General features: G+C 37.9%; 1 long non-coding RNA gene across 1 annotated transcript in view; it reads left to right on the top strand.

The window, feature by feature from the left end:
• Positions 1 to 19,326, top strand: part of LOC131201502 (uncharacterized) — a 161,905-nt gene that overhangs the window by 13,306 nt on the left and 129,273 nt on the right. The window contains exons 2-3 of the long non-coding RNA XR_009155875.1: positions 1,612 to 1,840; positions 18,147 to 18,294. This is a non-coding gene — a long non-coding RNA (uncharacterized LOC131201502). The remainder of the gene's footprint in view (positions 1 to 1,611; positions 1,841 to 18,146; positions 18,295 to 19,326) is intronic.

Raw genomic sequence — 19,326 nt, 5'->3', positions numbered from 1 at the left:
TCTGTTTGGTTTATGTATAACAATACCTTGTGATTGACCCGGGAAGCCGGGGGGGGCGGAAGGGAGGGGGGAAGGGGGTTTTCTGGGAGGGAGGGGGGGAAAAAGGGGGGGAAAATGTTTTTTTTTTTTTTAAAACTTTTTCAATAAAAAAAAAAAAGAGAACAATTAACCAGTGGAACAGCTTGCCTTTAGAAGTTGTGGATGTTTCCTCACTGGATAATTTTGTTCCGAAAAATTCATCAATCTGTTGGAAATGTAAACAAAATCAGGGAACATATTACCACATGTGGTGGACATGCCCCAAAACAAAACAATATTGGAATAGAATAAGAATATATTTAGAAGAGATAACCAAACAGCAAATATATATGAAACCAGAATTATTTTTGTTAGGAATACTTTCAGGGAACCATGACAAAAAGTAAAATATTTAATTATCCATATCTCAACAGCAGTGAGAATAATATATGCACAAAATTGGAAGGTGAACAATATACCATCAGAGGAAAACATGATAAGGAAAGTTTTAGAGTATGCAGAGATGAATAGACTCACAAAAGAAATACAAGAGAAGGAATACACATTCCATATGATATGGAATAAATGGTATGAATGGTTAGAGGAGAGGTGCAAAGAGTAAGGACAGATTAAATGAGGAAGATACAGGAATTAGAATGTAATAACAAACTTGTAGAAATGGAAATGACACATAATGTATGATTGTAATTTAGTACATTGATATACCAATATGTATCAATAAATATTAAAATGGGTGGAGAATGGATATATTAGAAATGAATACTGATGTCTAAATGTAAAGAAGAAAATTGTAAAAAAAATTGTTTTAATTTTGTTTAATATTTTTTTAAAAAAAGAAAACACTGGACAGCCATTTTGTCTAAAATGGTATAGGACAGTGATGGCTAACCTTTTTGACATTGTGTGCCAGAAGGCAGGGGGTGGGGGTGGGTAGCATGTGCATGTGCCCACAACCATAATTCTATAGCCCCACCCCCGCGCATGCATGCACGCCCCCCTCCCTCCGCTCCTGGCATGCAATGGCCCAGTAGGCCCATTTTTCTCTCTCACCTGGCTCCAGAGGCAGCTCATTTTTTACAGATCCCTCACATCCAGGACATAAACTATTTCAACTCCTACCCTCAAAACGACGCTATAGAGCACTGCACACTAGAACAACTAGACACAAGAACAGTTTTTTTCCCGAAGGCCATCACTCTGCTAAACAAATAATTCCCTCAACACTGTCAAACTATTTACTAAATCTGCACTACTATTAATCTTCTCATCGTTCCCATCACCAATCTCTTTCCACTTATGACTGTATGACTGCAACTTTGTTGCTGGCAATCCTTATGATTTATATTGATATATTGACCATCAATTGTGTTGTAAATGTTGTACCTTGATGAACGTATCTTTTCTTTTATGTACACTGAGAGCATATGCACCAAAACAAATTCCTTGTGTGTCCAATCACACTTGGCCAATAAAAAATTCTATTCTATTCTATTCTATTCTATTCTATTCTATTCTATTCTATTCTATTCTATTCTATTCTATTCTATTCTATTCTATTCTATTCTATTCTAGATGGTGATAAACTGCTTCAGTGCATGACCCTGACGTCATCTAGCATGGGGCTGGGAAATCGAAGTGAGAGGCATGCCTCGGGGCTGACGACCCGGGAGAGCAGGCACACAGGAAGGGTCGTCGGCGAAAGTGTGCAGCAGCAGAATGGCGATCTCCACATGAATGGCGGCCCCAAATACCATTGCAGGGCTGGGGCTGACACATACAAGGGGGTGGATCCTCTTTTGCAGTGAGCCCACTTCTCTGGATAATGTTACTCTCCAAGCTGATGTTAATTTTTAATGATTTTTTTTTAAAGGTAGAAATGAAATGGCTTCTGGTTTTTCGTATTTTAGGAAGGCATTTTATTGCTGTTTTTTTCCTTAATATAAATATATATTGATTTATTCTGTAAATTTTGGAAGGGATAACAAACTGAAAGATTCCTTGCAATATTTGAAATAACTGGATGCTGGATAGATAGACAGATAGTACTAGGAACATGACCAATATAGGTAAAAAACATTTATAAATCTATACCTATTTTCGGAGTTCTGACCGATGCCCTAATTAAATCATGAATCTCGAGCCAAGCTTCAAAAGAAATCCAGTTATTTACTGTATTAGGAGCTTCATGTTGGCACGTTCCAAGTGAAGCCAACTCTGACCCCACATAATTTACATTCCAGCTCTGACCCTGTTTCCCCCCTTCCCCCAAGGTGTGTCATCAGTCACATTTTCCAACGAAGCAATTTTGCAGGTTGTAGAGATTACTCCCCTCTGGCCACTGTGGGTAACTGCAGAGACAGCCTTGACAGAGATATATCTGGAATGTGCTTTTGACTGTGCTGCCTGCAGAGTTCGTTTTCCCATCCCCCTTGCCTATGGCAACTTGAGAGCAGGCCAGAGATGCTTTGTGAGTTGACACCAGTATTCTTTTCTTACTAGGTAACTTGTCCGACATATCTAAAATAAACCCCTCCTAGGTTTGTTTAAAAATTACTGTAGTTACTATAGTTACTATAGTTGAGCTTGTGATCTAATTTAGCATTCAATGTTCTATATTCACAAATAAATACAACCTATATTATCAACTGATAAGAACTGCAGATCGTTCACTAAAAAATGTCCAAAATCTATCATGTTAGAGAAAGCATGGCAAAATAGGCATAATGCAAACCATTAAACAGAGGTACCTCTTACTGTGAATAAGTTGTAAGGAAAATCAGCTGTGTTATTTTAGTTTTAACAGATCAAGAAGGTTGGTCCATCACTGTTGAATGGCTGTCTATTCTTATTAACAGGATTTTTAAAGGCAGTGTTGAAAAGGAGCCCAGCAATAACTTTTTGACATTGCACAGCTGAAGGACAACACACACTGATCAAGCTCATTGTTTTTAGAAATGTTTGGATTCTGGTGAAATCTGTACAGCTCTCTCTGTTTGCAAAATGATTTTCTTTTCTCTCCTGAAGTCTACTGACCTGTGCCTAATGAGATTTGTGTTTCGATTAGTTGTAGAACATTAATTAACTAATCAATAAGAATGGATTCCCATTATTTCTTGTAAAGGAGCTTTCTCTGCTGCAGTGATCTGTATTTAATATTCAAATCAATCTCCAATTCTCAGGATGATTCCGCCAGGATGATTCCGCCGTAACCGGAGTGAAGAATGTCAATATGAAAAGCAGATGGAGTTCACTTCATATCTCACTTCAGATAAGGCTCTAAATTCTCCATGGTTGTTTAACAGATATAAAAGAATTGAGTAATACAAAAATCCCTAAGACTGGATTTTGTCATTTTAGATCAACTTTTTAGAATAGTAGATGTGAAAATCAGAAATTGTTTTAAGATTAATTTTGAGAAAAGATGCCTTTAGTCTTTAATACGTTGCAATTCCTTGCAGGCACACAAACATTCATTCATTGAAATCTTTGGACTTTTGCACTATTGTTACAAACCAGAAGCCAATGCAGAAAGGTTTGTGGAGAGGGGCAAATTGATGTGACTTCTACAGGTAGCCCTTGTCTTACAACCATTCATTTAATGACCGTTCAAAATTATAACAGTGCTACAAAAAGTGACTTATGACCAGTTTTCACACTTAGGACCATTGTAGCATCCCCACCGTCATGTGGTCAGACGTTGGCTGCTTGGCAACAGGCACGTATTTAGAAGGATTGCAGCATTCTGTGGTCCTAGGATTGTCATTTGCAACCTTCTAAGGGAGCTTCTGACAAGCAAAGTCACTTGAAGAAGCCAGATTCGCTTAACAAACACACAATTCATTTAACAACTTCAGTGATTTGCTTAACAACCATGACAAAAAAGGTTATAAAATGGTGCATGCCTCACTTAACAACTATTTTGCTTAGCAATGGAAAGTTTGAGGTTAATTGTGGTTTTAAGTCAAGGCAGAGGTGTCAAACTGACAGCCTGTGGGCCAGATGTGCAGGCCACGCCCACCCCAGCTTTGCAAAGGGAAAAAACATCACGAAATGTCACATAACGGCAACGTGACACAGTAAGTTTGACACCTGTGAGTCAAAGGACTACGTGTCCCCATTTGTAGGTGATGTTGAGCACACATACAAAGTAGATAGTATTTGTGTTGCTATAGTGCAGGGGTCTCAACCTTGGTCCCTTTGGCTGAGGAACTCTGGGAGTTGAAGTCCACAAGTCTTAAAGGGACCAAGGTTGGAGACCCCTGCTATAGTGCTATAGTGCACCACTGTTTTTATTTTTTTTAAAAATCATTTTGAGCATGGATTATTATTCAAATTAATCATGCATTCTGCATGCTCAGGATTTTCTCAGATGACTTGAGAGCTGTCTCAGTGTTTGGAAAGCCCAAATTAATCTGGGTCCATCAAGATGTTGCTTATCTACAACAAACCTGCATACATGTGGTCAAGGATTCTGGGAATTGTAGGCAATAGACTCTGGAAGAATTTATTTCAGATTAGACTGCTCTAGATCAGGGGTGTCAAACTCCTGAGGGCCACATCAGGGTTGTGTTTGACCTCAATGGGCTGGGGTGGGTGTGGCCAGGGTGGGCATAGCCAGCTTGATGTCCTTTGTTGGGGATACCTGTGGTGGCCTGAGCACTCTGCCAGCGAAAACAGAGCTCGGGAGCCTGTTTTCATTGGCAGAAGCACCGCTGGCTGGTCCTTTGCTGTTTCCAGAGTGGCTCAGTGGGCCAAATCTAAGGCTGAATCTAGCCCCCGGGCCTTAAGTTTGACATCCTTGCTCTTGATTAAAGATGCATTCTAAAGGCAAAGAAATCAGTGATAAAACTGAAGGTATTAATCCATAGTGCTAGGCAAAACACTGTAAAGAGGATTTCGTTTGCACTTCAGCATATTGTAAAGTAGCTCATTTGAATGCTTTGCCCAAGCCTATTAATCAATATAAGAAGCTGATAGTACAGCTAATGACCATAATTATTGCCAGCTATAGGAAACAGTTTCCAATTTTCCACTGGCAGAAACAGCTGCTTATACAGTAGTAAGTAAATAAGGCACAAATGGAATAGTCTGCGTTATAAAATTGCTCTGGAGTTAAAGTCCTTTCTATCTAGGTAAGTCTTTCCTTCTTGTTGTGTGTTTCTCAGAAGTGTCTCATCTGTACAATTAACTATCTCCTTGGCATAAAAGGTAGAAATTTGTAAAGTCTTCAAAGCATCTGTGGCCTTTATGGTACAAATTCTGTTAGTACTGAAGCCACAGAAAATTAAATGTTCCCCAAAGAACTTCCAGATGTGTTTTATTCTAATAGGGTCATTATATAGTAAATTAAAAAACAGGGTAAATGGAACTGTAAAATTTAAATTACTCTAAAACCACATCTCTTTGCTTTGAGCATTCATTTGTGGGGTGGATATTTGCAGTAAATGTGAATTAGGCAGCCGCAATAACTGTTAATCATATATTTATAAAATAGTAATGAGGAAATGAATAGCAGAGTAAGACAGCTGCACATTTCTCTAATAGTATGTCAACCCTGAACATAATAAGATGCTGAAAATTGTTTGCAGCTATTCTGATAATATACCTAAACAGAAAAGATCACATCAAATTCTTAACTTTACGGAGAAAATAATATAAAAAGTCCATAAACTCCATAATAATGCATTAGATGACAGAATTGTTGTCAATGTTTTCCTTTGCTTTGATTTTCTGAAATGGCACAGGCTTTTTTCCTTGCAAGAAATGTGCCAAGACCACTAACACTTTTGTTTCCATCTGGGCTACACACAGTGTCTTGCAATTTTATTTAAAACACATTCCTTCCAAAAGCATGGGTGATCATCTGCTGTTTTGTGAGTTTTCTAAGAAAATATCTCTGATCATTCATTGTGAAATGTGTTTGTTTGGCAAGAAAGTATCACCCCACTTCTATCTGCATGGAGTCACCCATTCATATGATCAGGATCTATACTAGTTTGTGAGGTAAAAGAGGGGCACCTTATTAAAAATACTTTGGAATAGATTGCTACTGACCCAGCCATGCAGTGCCCATGGATTGGCATCATTGCCGAAATGGGAGCAAAGGGAGTAAATGACTGAAAGGTTAATGTAGCCACAAAAATAAAGCAAACAGATAAACAAGAGCTAGGAAAACAATCCAACTTATTTCAATTTCCCTCAGGTTTGCACTTTGTGCCAGCAGATGTTTTATAGCATGCATTTATATCATGAGTGTATTTTGCTCTTCCAGATTTAAGAGTTGAATTTTGCAACTGGAATAAGGTGAAGAGCAGAATTAGGCAAAAGGTAAAAAAAAATATGAGTATATTTAGCCACAAGGTAGAAAATACTTGCTGAAATATCACTTATTAAAGTGCTAAAATTTTGCCAATGGAAAGGAGAAAAATTTGTATCCTAATAATAATAATAATAATAATAATAATAATAATAATAATAATAATAATAATAATAATAATAATAATAATAGAAGAAGAAGCAGATCTTTTTTATTAAAAAGAAGAAGCAGAAGCAGATATGGTTGACACAATAGTTGTCTGCTATTATTGTATATACAGTAATTATACTTCTAAATGTTTTGGGTTGTCAACTATAATCCAGCAAGAAGCAATGTTGAAGAAGTACAAGTTTGTTTCTTTGATAGATACTTACCTAATTCTTTCTCTAGTTTTTGGATTCTAGTTCTGTTCAAGAAAAATAATACATGGTAGATGGGACATGATTGATATTCAGTATGAATTCCAGTGAATTGTATGTGAAGAAAAAAATCAGAAACCCCTATAACCTGACCAAGATTTCCAAAGAGCAGCTTAAACCTACAGTTGCATATGAAATGCTACTAAATATTAGTGGCTAAAAAGGAGGCAAACTATGAATCCCATAGTATTATGACATTAAATTTTTTTAAAAAATTCATTTCTGAAAATATTTATGTTATATGATAAACAACCAAAAAAATAAGTAATTATGGCAGGTATTGTAGATAAGTCATTAGGCCTATTGAGAAGTTGTCATCTTAAATTGGTTGATGTAGATCATGTAATACCCTAGAACCCATAATCAGTGGTGGGATTCAGCCGGTTCGCACCACTTCGGGAGAACCGGTTGTTAACTTTCTGAGCAGTTTGGTGAACTAGTTGTTGGAAGAAATCATTAGGGCAGAAAACCGGTTGTTAAATTATTTGAATCCCACCACTGCCCATAATGTAGCTTTTTCTTCCCAAAGTACCATGAATAACACTGCATTTTCATTGTTTCGAAATCCATAAATAATATATTTTAACCTCTTCAGTTAGAAGAGGTTGGTAGCCTGACCTAAGAATCAGAGTTGATGGAACTACCTTAAGGGGTCAGTATTATTCTTTGTAGTAGTATTATTTAAACTCCTCTTTATTACATTATTTTCATATAATACAGGTGAAACTCAAAAAATTAGAATATCGTCCAAAAGTTCATTTATTTCAGTAATGCAACTTAAGAGGTGAAACTAATATATGAGATAGACTCATTACATGCAAAGCGAGGTAGTTCATGCCTTGATTTGTCATAATTTTGATGATTATGGCTGACAGCACATGAAAACCCCAAATTCATAATCTCAGATAATTGGAATATTACATGAAATCAATAAAACAAGGATTGTACATAGAACAATATCGGACCTCTGAAAAGTATAAGCATGCATATGTACTCAGTACTTGGTTTTGGCCCCTTTTGCATCAATTACTGCCTCAATGCGGCGTGGCATGGATGCCATCAGCCTGTGACACTGCTGAGGTGTTATGGAAGACCAGGATGCTCAATAGTGGCCTTCGGCTCTTCTGCATTGATCGGTCTCATGTCTCTCATCTTTCTCTTGGCAATGCCCCATAGATTCTCTATGGGGTTCAGATCAGGGGAGTTTGCGGACCAATCAAGCACAGTAAACCCATGGGCATTGAAGCAAGTTTTGGTACTTTTGGCAGCGTGGGCAGGTGCCAAGTCGTGCTGGAAAATGAAGTCAGCATGCCCATAAAGCTTGTCTGCGGAAGGAAGCATGAAGTGCTCCAAAATCTCCTGGTAGATGGCTGCGTTGACTCTGGACTTAATGAAGCACAGTGGACCAACACCAGCAGATGACATGGCTCCCCAAATCAACACAGACTGTGGAAACTTCACACTAGACTTCAAGCATCTTGCAGTGTGTGCATCTCCATTCTTCCTCCAGACTCCAGACTCTGCGTCCTTGGTTTCCAAATGAGATGCAAAAGTTGCTCTCATCAGAAAAGAGGACTTTTTTTCTTTAGCCCAGGTAAGATACTTTTTTTCTTTAGCCCAGGTAAGATACTTCTGACGTTGTTTGTTGTCCAGGAGTGGCTTGACAAGAGGAATACAACATTTGAAGCCCATGTCCAGGATCCAGTCTGTGTGTGGTGGCTCTTGATGCACTGACTCCAGCCTCAGTCCACTCCTTGTGAAAGTCCCCAACACTTTTGAATGGCCTTTTCCTGACAATCCTTTCCAGACTGCGGTCATCCCTGCTGCTTGTGCACCTTTTTCTTCCACACTTTTCCCTTCCACATGACTTTCTATTAATGTGCTTTGATACAGCACTTTGGGAATATCCAACTTCTTTTGCAATTACCTTTTGAGGCTTTCCCTTCTAATGGAGGGTGTCAATGATGGTTTTCTGCACAACTGTCAGGTCAGCAGTCTTTCCCATGATTGTGATTCCTACTGAACCAGACTGGGAGACCATTTAAAGGTTCAGGAACCCTTTGCAGGTGTTATGGCTTAATTAGCTGATTAGAGTGGGACACTTTGAGCATAGAATATTGAACCTTTTCAAAATATTCTAATTTTCTGAGATTGAGAATTTGGGATTTTCAGCCATAATCATCAAAATTATGACAAATCAAGGTGTGAACTGTCTCGCTTTGTATGTAATGAATCTATCTCATATATTAGTTTCACCTTTTAAGTTGCACTACTGAAATAAATGAACTTTTGCACAATATTCTAATTCTTTGAGTTATCATCCTCATTTCAGTAACAATGTTAACATGTAGAGTTGGTGCTGTGCGGCTCCCTGCAATGAAAAGCATGGTGAAACACAGATACTGAATTTAAATTCAAGTTTAAAAATCAGCCAATATTGAGCAAAGTACATTGAAAAGGAGAAAAAAAAGCATGTCTGTTAAGAAGTTAAAAGAGAATGATGTATTAGAAAGTTTTGATTTTAGAAATGTGTTTAAAGAAAAGTTTAGCATTTTAAAAAGGATGAAAAAAATTTTTTCCTTATAAGGTCAAAGAATCCGAAAGAATAAAGTGAACCTTATTAATATAAATGGTGATAAGTTTGAAAAGATTATTAGGTGCAAATAGAAATACATATTATTTCCACAGCAAGGAAGATAAAGCAGAAATGGTCAAACTGATTATTTTATTCAAAGTGGAGAATATATTTAAGTACACCTTTTCATTTGGATATCACTTCTGGATTTTTGTGCTTGGGATAAAAAAATGAAATGTTGATTTTGGTTTTGCCAATTAGATAGATTTATCATTATAGAAATGGCTAGTTATATATTAATGTGTAAAAGCAAAAAGTTGATGCTGGAGTGTTTTTATCTTGTACTGTGCTAAAAAAAAGTCAGAAGTCGACACCATTTTTTTCTTTTTTCTTTTATTTGCATTTATATCCCGCCCTTCTCCGAAGACTCAGGGAGGCTTACACTATGTTAGCAATAGTCTTCATCCATTTGTATATTATATACAAAGTCAACTTATTGCCCCCAACAATCTGGGTCCTCATTTTACCTACCTTATAAAGGATGGAAGGCTGAGTCAACCTTGGGCCTGGTGGGACTAGAACCTGCAGTAATTGCAAGCAGCTACTGTTAATAACAGACTGCATTAGTCTGTTGAGCCACCAGAGGCTCTTCCCCTCTGCCCTTTCCCCTTACATTTTCTTTCCCTCTCTCTTTTTCTTTCCCCTAATTTCCCATTTCTATTTCTCTGTGTATTTTATATGCAGATAAAATAATAAAAACCATAAAATATATTTAAAAAAAAAAAGGAGGAATAAAGAGGACACACTGCTAGCAACTTTATGATTACTACTATAATTTATCATATTATTAACATTGCCCATTTCACGTTGTCTCCGGATTTATGTAAATGAATTAAGAGTGCACTGTTGCTTTCTTGGAGATAGTACTTACCTTTCATCTTAGGACATTCAAGTGACTAAGTGGTGCAACTGTTAAGTTAAACAAATATGGTTTGGAAATGTGTGCATCCATGCATTATTCATTGCACGTAAACATATCCAAAAGCAACATACATCTTTCATCGAGATCATATTTTAAAGCAATATATGCATAGCTTGATAGAAATGATGGATGATTTGTTTACTTTATCAATGTTTTGGTTTCACTAATGGGAAAGTGCATAGAAATATAACTTTATATTTCCATCATAGAAATCAAAACTCGCATACAAAATGATTTTTAAAAATATTGATATTGCTCAATCAGTGGTGTTGGGTTTTTTTTGAGGGGAGGGGAACAAATATCTAAACATCTTGTGAGTGGTTCAACTTTTGTCCAGTTTATGGTTTAATCTATTGCTCGAAATTTTGAAAGGAAGTTGGTCTGCAATCAGGTTAATTAATGAGTCGTTCACAAATTGATTAAATATTATTTTATTGAATTTAAGAATGAATGATGGGGGAGGAATCCATCTGAGTTAAAGAATGGAAGGAGAAGGAAATTAAATAAATCTGTTGATTTCAGGAGTTTTTTGTTCTGATGTAGTTAGTTATCGAAAACTTTAAATAAATTATTCTATGCTAAACTTTATTTTCTAATAAATTATATTTATTTTCTAATAAATAAATACATTAAAAATAAATAAATTTATTTTCTAATAAATTAAAATTGAATGGCCCTCTCAATTCCTGGCAGATAGATGGGGAAGGAATGGAGGTAGTGACAGATTTTATTTTCCTGGGCTCCGAGATCATCGCAGATGGGGACTGCAGCTAAGGAATTAAAAGACGCTTGCTCTTGGGAGAAAAGCTATGGCAAATCTAGACAGCGTACTAAAAAGCAGAGACATCACCCTGCCAAGAAAAGTGCGTATAGTCAAAGCTATGGTTTTCCCAGTTGCAATGTATGGCTGTGAAAGTTGGACCATAAGAAAGGCTGAGCGCCAAAGAATTGAGACCTTTGAACTCTGGTGCTGGAGAAGACTCCTGCGAGTCCCTTGGACTGCAAGGTGATCAAACCGGTCAGTCCTAGAGGAGATCAACCCTGACTACTCTTTAGAAGGCTAGATCCTGAAGATGAAACTGAAATACTTTGGCCACCTAATGAGAAGGAAGGACTGGAGAAGAGCCTAATGCTGGGAACAATTGAGGGCAAAAGAAGAAGGAGAGGACAGAGAACGAGGTGGCTGGATGGAGTCACTGAAGCAATCGGCGTGAGCTTAAATGGACTCCAGAGGATGGTAGAGGACAAGAAGGCCTGGAGGAATATTGTCCATGGGGTCGCGATGGGTCGGACATGACTTCACAACTAACAACAACAACAAAACTTTATTTTCTAATTATTAGAAAGTTTTCTTGCTCTTCAAAGAAACATGTTTTTTCTAGTTTATTCTTAGAACATTTAATTTTCTTTTTCTTTTGTTTCTCTGTTTATTAATCAAACCAAATACAAATACACTAAGGTGTTTCAGACAGATTGGCGTTTAGAGAAATCACAATTGGTACATACATAGAGACAAATCAGATTTACACACCATTCAGGGAAAATAATAAAAAAGCTAGGAAGGAAAAAAAATATTGGAACACAGATCAGATAAGCAGAAATCAACACCAGACAAACAATCAGATAGAAAATAATGTTAGTGTATCTCAAGTCTCTTCAGTTTCCATTATAGTGAAAATGGCTGTATTGGTAGTTACATCTCTTTTATGGATATTCCAACATGGGAAGTTAAAGTTGGTGAACTTAATTTGTGGTCAAAAAGCATCTATTCTCTCTATAAAAAAGAGTGAGTAGAGATAAGTTGAAGTTTCTTACTTCAGCATGCACATATTTTTCCAACCCCCCTCCCCCTTTGTTCAAACTCTCTTTCCTACTGTTTTTGCCACGTTCATGTAGACAGCATAGGTAATTTCAGGTTTCCAAAAAAACTATTTCATAAATTAAACACCCCTTTTCATTTAAATCCTTAATATCATTATTAAAAAAGAAAAGTAACAAGAAGTTATCTGTCCCTGGAAAGTATGGGGAAATGGAAATAATAAATTGAGAGACTGAATTTAAAAGACACAGAGTGTAGCTATCAGTTTAGAAATATCAGTAAAATTGGGGAAGCTTTATGTATACTTTATGCTTAGTAATGAATTAAAACTGAAAGTAGTATAGAGAAGAAGAAATGCTGGTTGGAAATGTTAATCCTTAATAAAAACACAGAATTGATTGCACTTCCTAATCCTTTATGTTAGGGGTGAAATGTAAAATTTGTTACTACCAGTTCTGTGGGCGTGGCTTGGTAGTGGTGGGGGTAATGTGACTGGGTGGGTGTGGCCAACTTTTTTTTTTTACTTTTAAAAGCATTTTCTCTACAACCTCTTTGGCCGAAGAGGTTGTAAAAAATGCTCTTAAAAGCCTCTGATGATCAGGCAACTCAGCTGGGATTGCCAGAGGAGCCTTTTAAAAGCATTTTTTTTAAACCTCTTCGGCCAAAGGGGCTATAGAAAAAATGCTTTTAAAGGGTTCTGACGATCCCAGCTGAGTTGCCGGATCGCCAGAACCCTTTAAGAGCATTTTTTTACAGGCTCTTTGGCCGAAGAGGTTGTAGAAAAAATGCTTTTAAAAGGTTCTGACGATCCCAGCTGAGCCATGCGATTATCAGAGTTTTTTTTTTTTACTTTTAAAAGCATTTTTTTGGCCGAAGAAAAAATGCTTTTAAAAGTAAAAAAAAAGATCCACTGATTATCTCGCAGCTCAGCTGGGCATGAGCGGGGGGTGGGGTGGGGCAGGGAATTTTGCTACCAGTTCTCCGAACCATCCGCTTCCATCGCTACCGGATCAGGCGATCCGGTCCAAACCGGGAGCATTTCACCGCTGCTTTATGTCCATTTCTTCTTCCAAAAGCAAATAGTTTCTTTTTATTCTAATCTTTACCAGGCTTAAATTACAATTTTGTAGCAATTTAGTTATAGTTATTTAGTTCTAAAATTAAGTAGAAGTTGGAGTCTAATGAAAAAATTGTGTTTTTCCCTCAAACAACAATAATATAAATAAACATTTATTTTTATCCTACATCATAAATGCCACAGAGAAAGTTCTTCTGCATGACTTCTTTGACACATTGAATCTTTCTTGCTATTAGGGATTTGCTCTTCTTAATGGTCTATCACTCTACAACAGGGGTATCAAACTTGCAGCAACATGTTGTCACATGATATATCACGACTCTTCCCCCTTTGCTAAACTGGGGGTGGGTGTGGCCAGCGTGTGACACATCCAGCCTGCAGGCTGTGAGTTTGTCACCTCTGCTCTACAAGTTCCTGATGAGCAGAAATATTTTTGAGCTACTGGCTGAAATGTTTTCTTCAAACAAGCGCCCAACAGATTGGTGGTTCAACTTTCCGATGGCTGATCATATTTACTATTTAACTCTTAACTAGTGGTATCATAGAAGTTACCTTACTGTGAAATTGATATACTTGGTTTTCTGGCTTATCTTTTCATCAGCAGAAAAATTCTCAATTTGTATCAGAAGAACAGGATTCTTACTTTATACATTCTACCCTCAGCATAATTTTTCTCAGATGGTTGATCTTGATATAATTATTGTTTGAACAATAATTAACACAACTCACAGAAATTAGAACGAAAGAACACCCTTAATATTATTTAGTTGTTTGTATCTCACCTTTGTTATTTTTACAAATAATTTGTCCCACACACCTTCCTCCACCTATTTTGCCCACAACCCTTTTTTGCCAACCCTGTAAGGTGAGTTAGGTTGAGAGAGAATGAGTGTCCCAAGGTTGTTATTAATATAACCCATTATAATATAGCCCATATTAACTCTGTAAATGCTAAGGGAAATTGAAATGGTGGCTATATATACTTTAATTCATAAAAAATGTTCAAAGTTGACATTGTACATGAAAGCTCATCATTCCAAATGACATTCCTTGGTGCTTCTGAGTGCAGTTTCTAGATGCAACTTTCATCGGGTGGCAAGTCTTATGCTTCCCAGTCACTTTCTTTATTCATAATTTTGCTTCTCATTTGGTTTACAGTTTTCAGAAACTCTGGCTTTGCTGGTTAATAAATGTCGAATTGCTTGGGTTGGGATTTAGGTTTTAAATGTATCCAATGGGATAATGCGGTTAGAAGGTTAAAAGAAAATAAGAACTAAGGAATAGTGAAAATAACTTAAACAGCTGAGCTGTTACGTTACTCAGCAAAGAATTTGTGTGGAGCTCAGTTGAGAATAAACTTCACAATCTTTGTCCACCCCAGAATCCCAAATGCAGTTATATAAATGTGATTATCACTATTTTTCTTTACATGGAAAATCAGCAAGTATTTATATTTGAGATAATTGAAAATTATGAGATAATGTTGAATGATCAACACCTACACATTGCTGCTATAACATATTATGCATTTGCTTGCCTTAAAAACGTCTTTCATCTGGGAAAGCTGTTTTAACTTGAAATATGGTCTTGATTCCGGAATGTCCCTTTTGAGACCAAAAATGGAATGCATAAAATTGTTAAAATAAATATATCTAATAATCCAAGATAGACTTGCATGTTCGATTATATTTTAGCTTTGGGATTGTGAGGTTTTCATCATAACAAGGTGAAAAAGCTATGAACCACCTGAAGTGGAACTTTAGCTAAACAAGTTGAACCTGTTTGGTCTCAGAGATGAAAAGGTAAAGGTTCCCCTCACACATATGTGCTAGTCGTTCCCGACTCTAGGGGGCAGTGCTCATCTCCGTTTCAAAGCCGAAGAGCCAGCGCTGTCCGAAGACATCTCCGTGCTCATATGGCTGGCATGACTAAACACCAAAGGCGCACAGAGATATACCACAAGACTTTCTGTTGAAGTTTCTGTAGGAATCCTGGACTAAAATTAAATTATGTAAAATAAAACATGTTCTTAAAATACTTCTAAAGTGGTTTACTGCCCTTAACTATCAGTATAGCAAAAGAAGCAGTGTTTTCTAGCTTTTAATTACTATTAGCCAGTGGTGGGATTCAAATAATTTAACAACTGGTTCTCTGCCCTAATTTTATTTATTTATTTATTTATTTATTTATTATTCAAATTTGTATACCGCCCTATCTCCCACAGGACTCAGGGCGGTTCACATGCATATAAAACATCTATATACAAATTAAAATAATCATTAAAAAACTTATTCTAATGCCCAATTATTAAAAATGGAAATATAAATATTAAAACCAATTTAAAACCCCTATAAATTTAAAATCTAAGCCAGTCCTGCACAGGTAAATAAATGTGTCTTGAGCTCGCGACGGAAGGTTCGGAGGTCCGGAAGTTGACGGAGTCCTGGGGGGAGTTCGTTCCAGAGGGCGGGAGCCCCCACAGAGAAGGCCCTTCCCCTGGGCGTCGCCAGACGACACTGCCTAGCTGACGGCACCCTGAGGAGTCCCTCTCTGTGAGAGCGGACGGGTCGGTGAGAGGTATCTGGTAGCAGTAGGCGGTCCCGTAAATAACCCGGCCCTATGCCATGGAGCGCTTTGAAGGTGGTCACCAAAACCTTGAAGCGCACCCGGAAGGCCACAGGTAGCCAGTGCAGTCTGCGCAGGATGGGTGTTATACGGGAGCCACGAGGGGCTCCATCTATCACCCGTGCAGCCGCATTCTGGACTAACTGTAGCCTCCGGATGCCCTTCAAGGGAAGCCCCATATAGAGAGCGTTGCAGTAATCCAGGCGAGACGTCACGAGTGCGTGAGTGACCATGCATAGGGCATCCCGGTCCAGAAAGGGGCGCAACTGGTGCACCAGGCGAACCTGGTAGAACGCTCTCCTGGAGACGGCCGTCAAATGATCTTCTAGAGACAGCCGTTCATCCAGGAGGACGCCTAAGTTGCGCACCCTCTCCATCGGGGCCAATGACTCGCCACCGATGGTCAGCCGTGGATTTAGCTGACTGTGCGGGATGCGGCATCCACAGCCACTCTGTCTTGGAGGGATTGAGCTTGAGCCTGTTTCTCCCCATCCAGACCCGTACGGCCTCCAGACACCGGGACAGCACTTCGATAGCTTCGTTGGGGTGGTCCGGTGTGGAAAAGTACAGCTGGGTGTCATCCGCATACAGCTGGTACCTCACACCGAAACCACTGATGATCTCACCCAGCGGCTTCATGTAGATGTTAAACAGAAGGGGCGAGAGGATCGACCCCTGCGGCACCCCACAAGTGAGGCGCCTCGGGCCGACCTCTGCCCCCCTGTCAACACCGACTGCGACCGGTCGGAGAGATAGGAGGAGAACCACCGATAAACGGTGCCTCCCACTCCCAATCCCTCCAACCGGTGCAGCAGGATACCAGCTGGATAGGTGTGGCTCGGTGGTCATGTGACCATGTGGTCATGGTCCACTCAACATCACTTAGGTTGATGGGTGCTTCGCCTTAGCTGTTACAATATAATAAGGGTTAACCAGAAAGGCAGTTTTTGTAAGCAGGGCAATAAAGATTAGGCTAGAAACAACACCAGAACGTTTCCTTTCTGCCTTCCTTACAGGATTAGCCCTGTAAAGTGAAAAACAAAAACAAAATAAGATTTCTTCCACCAACCAGTTCTCGGAACTGCTTAGAAAGTTAACAACCAGTTCTCCCGAATAGGTGCGAACTGGCTGAATCCCACCACTGCTATTAGCTGAGCCTAAAACTGTATTGTATGTATTTAGGATTTAATTCTGTACACCTTCTGTTCGTCACCATGGGCTGCAAAGGGAGTTGTGCCATCCATTGAAGATTCCTTTCTCATTAAGGAAGTGGTAGCTGCAAATCTAACTAGGTAGTTATTTCTATTGAAAGCTGCCCAGGCTTTCAATGAATATAAGGCTTTGTGCAATCAGAAACAGTGCTATTTATTATAGGACCATGGAAAACTCTTCATGTATATCCCCACTTTTATCTATGGAGCTCTGACCTCAGCAATTGTCCCTATCCATCTAGAAATCCATATAGGTGTGCACGCCAGAGCATCTGTGCAAGGGCTTTCAAGAATAAAATGCTTTGATAAAGATTTGAATATGCAGAGGGTTGCCCCAAGTGTTGTTTATTTCAGGAGGCATTTCAGATGAATCTCTGTTGGGTTCATTTATCTTTCCCACACGTTGAATCCATCTGAAAACTATTAACACTGGAACGGGGTTTGATAACTCCTTCGAAATGCCGTCAACACCACTTCTAACAAATGAACACTTGCAACCCATTTAATTTCTCAAATAAAATGATTAAATTGATGTTATTGTGGAAGGATTATTTTGTTGCTTAAAAACCTTTTAAAATGTTAATTACCGGGCCCCTCCAAAAGCTTTCATCTTGTCTGACTTCACTTTTGTATGCAAACCATCACCCAAGACCAGCTGATCAATTGTGAATTCAGCTATATCACACCTTCTCATCCAACTTTTCGTTCTCTCTCTCCCTCTCTCTCGCTACCCCCTCTCTCTTTTATAGCAGCAATATTTTCCACAGATCTAGTATTTATATGAATTTAACTTTAATTTTTCTTCTCTTTCATCTTCTGAATAAGCTGCTTTAATGCATGGATCTCTTCTTCTCTACTGCTATTCTGTTTATTTGCCTTCACAATAGGTTCATTAACTAGGTTTTGGTGTTCAAGCAATATGGACACATCTATTTCAAAGGTAGCTTTAATAGCATTCCATTTTTTTTCTGCATTAAGGAAGATTAAAGTATATTACAATACCCTTTACTGTCCCATTTTCTTCATTTTTAGAAGTGGTCAGTTTTTAAATTTTTTTCTTTCTTTTTTTCTTTCATCTGCAGCATTCAATAAATTGTCCAAGCCTTTCAGATGATAGTTCCAGCAAATTGAGTTCTATATTACAACTCTGAACTATTGTTTAGCCCGTCATCACTCACATAAAACAGTCCTATTCACACAGGACATCAAAAGAGCAAATATATGTTCGAGGTAGGTAAAAATTACTGCGACTGAGATGTATCATTTCGTTAATTGTTAGTGATTGTTCTGCTAGTTTTAGAGGTGGCGAATTTGCTAATGCTTCTTTGGAGGTAATAATAGTTTGATATACAGATATTCTATGTCATAAATTACACCATTCAGAAAGGGCCAGATCTATCATCTTTTAATAGCTTAAGGTGAACTAATTTTAATAGTAGTGAGAAATTTTTAAAAGGTTGGACATGGGCTGAATTATTTTCTTGCTTTTAAACAGCAGCATGCAAGATGTTCTGGAAAATTCAAAGGACTTTAGACCTGAGATTATTCAAAGCACTGGATCCTTAATTTATCTTTAATTATTGTGCAAATATGCTTGGTTTCCCAAGATACTGGAAAGGTTGATGATGTATTAAGCCTCATATATATATAAAAAGTACCTCTGGTATGAGCATCTAATAATACAGTCATAGAAATCCACTAATAATAGGTGAAGGGTTTTAAAAAATCTCTAATGAAGAAGATTGCATTCCAAGTTCCATGAACAAGTAACTGAGACCATTTTCAAGCTCTTCTTAATGCTTCATGGAAATATTTTATTTTGTTAAGATGCCTTCTTTAGAATTTTTCATTCAAAGCAAGAGAAAACAAATTCTGCTGTATTACTAAGGAGTGTATATAGGAATGATTTTGGGACACAGGAAGAAGAACCACAGTCTAGATAATGGTCTGATAAACAAAATTTGAGCCTGACGGTGGAAGGGTGGCCAAAGCAACTTGGAGGGAACCTCTCTAGTTTTGGCAGAGAAAATTTGAGGAATGGGATTCTGTTAATGTAATCTGACAATAAAGAATATGCCTAAATGTGCTTCTTATCTGGGCTAACTCAGAAATCTGACAGTTGGCTAGCCAAAGAAGCCCACTTTTGCAAACCTCAGAGCTTCATCTGACCATATTAGTAGAAACCTTCAATTTTCATCTGTACTGTGAGTCTTACAATAGAAATATCACATTTGAGAAATAAACAAAACCTTCAATAACTTC

This window comes from Ahaetulla prasina, chromosome 6, assembly GCF_028640845.1.
Source record: "Ahaetulla prasina isolate Xishuangbanna chromosome 6, ASM2864084v1, whole genome shotgun sequence".
In the NCBI taxonomy this organism is placed as follows: Eukaryota; Metazoa; Chordata; class Lepidosauria; order Squamata; family Colubridae; genus Ahaetulla; species Ahaetulla prasina.
This window is presented reverse-complemented; position numbering and strand designations above follow the sequence as displayed.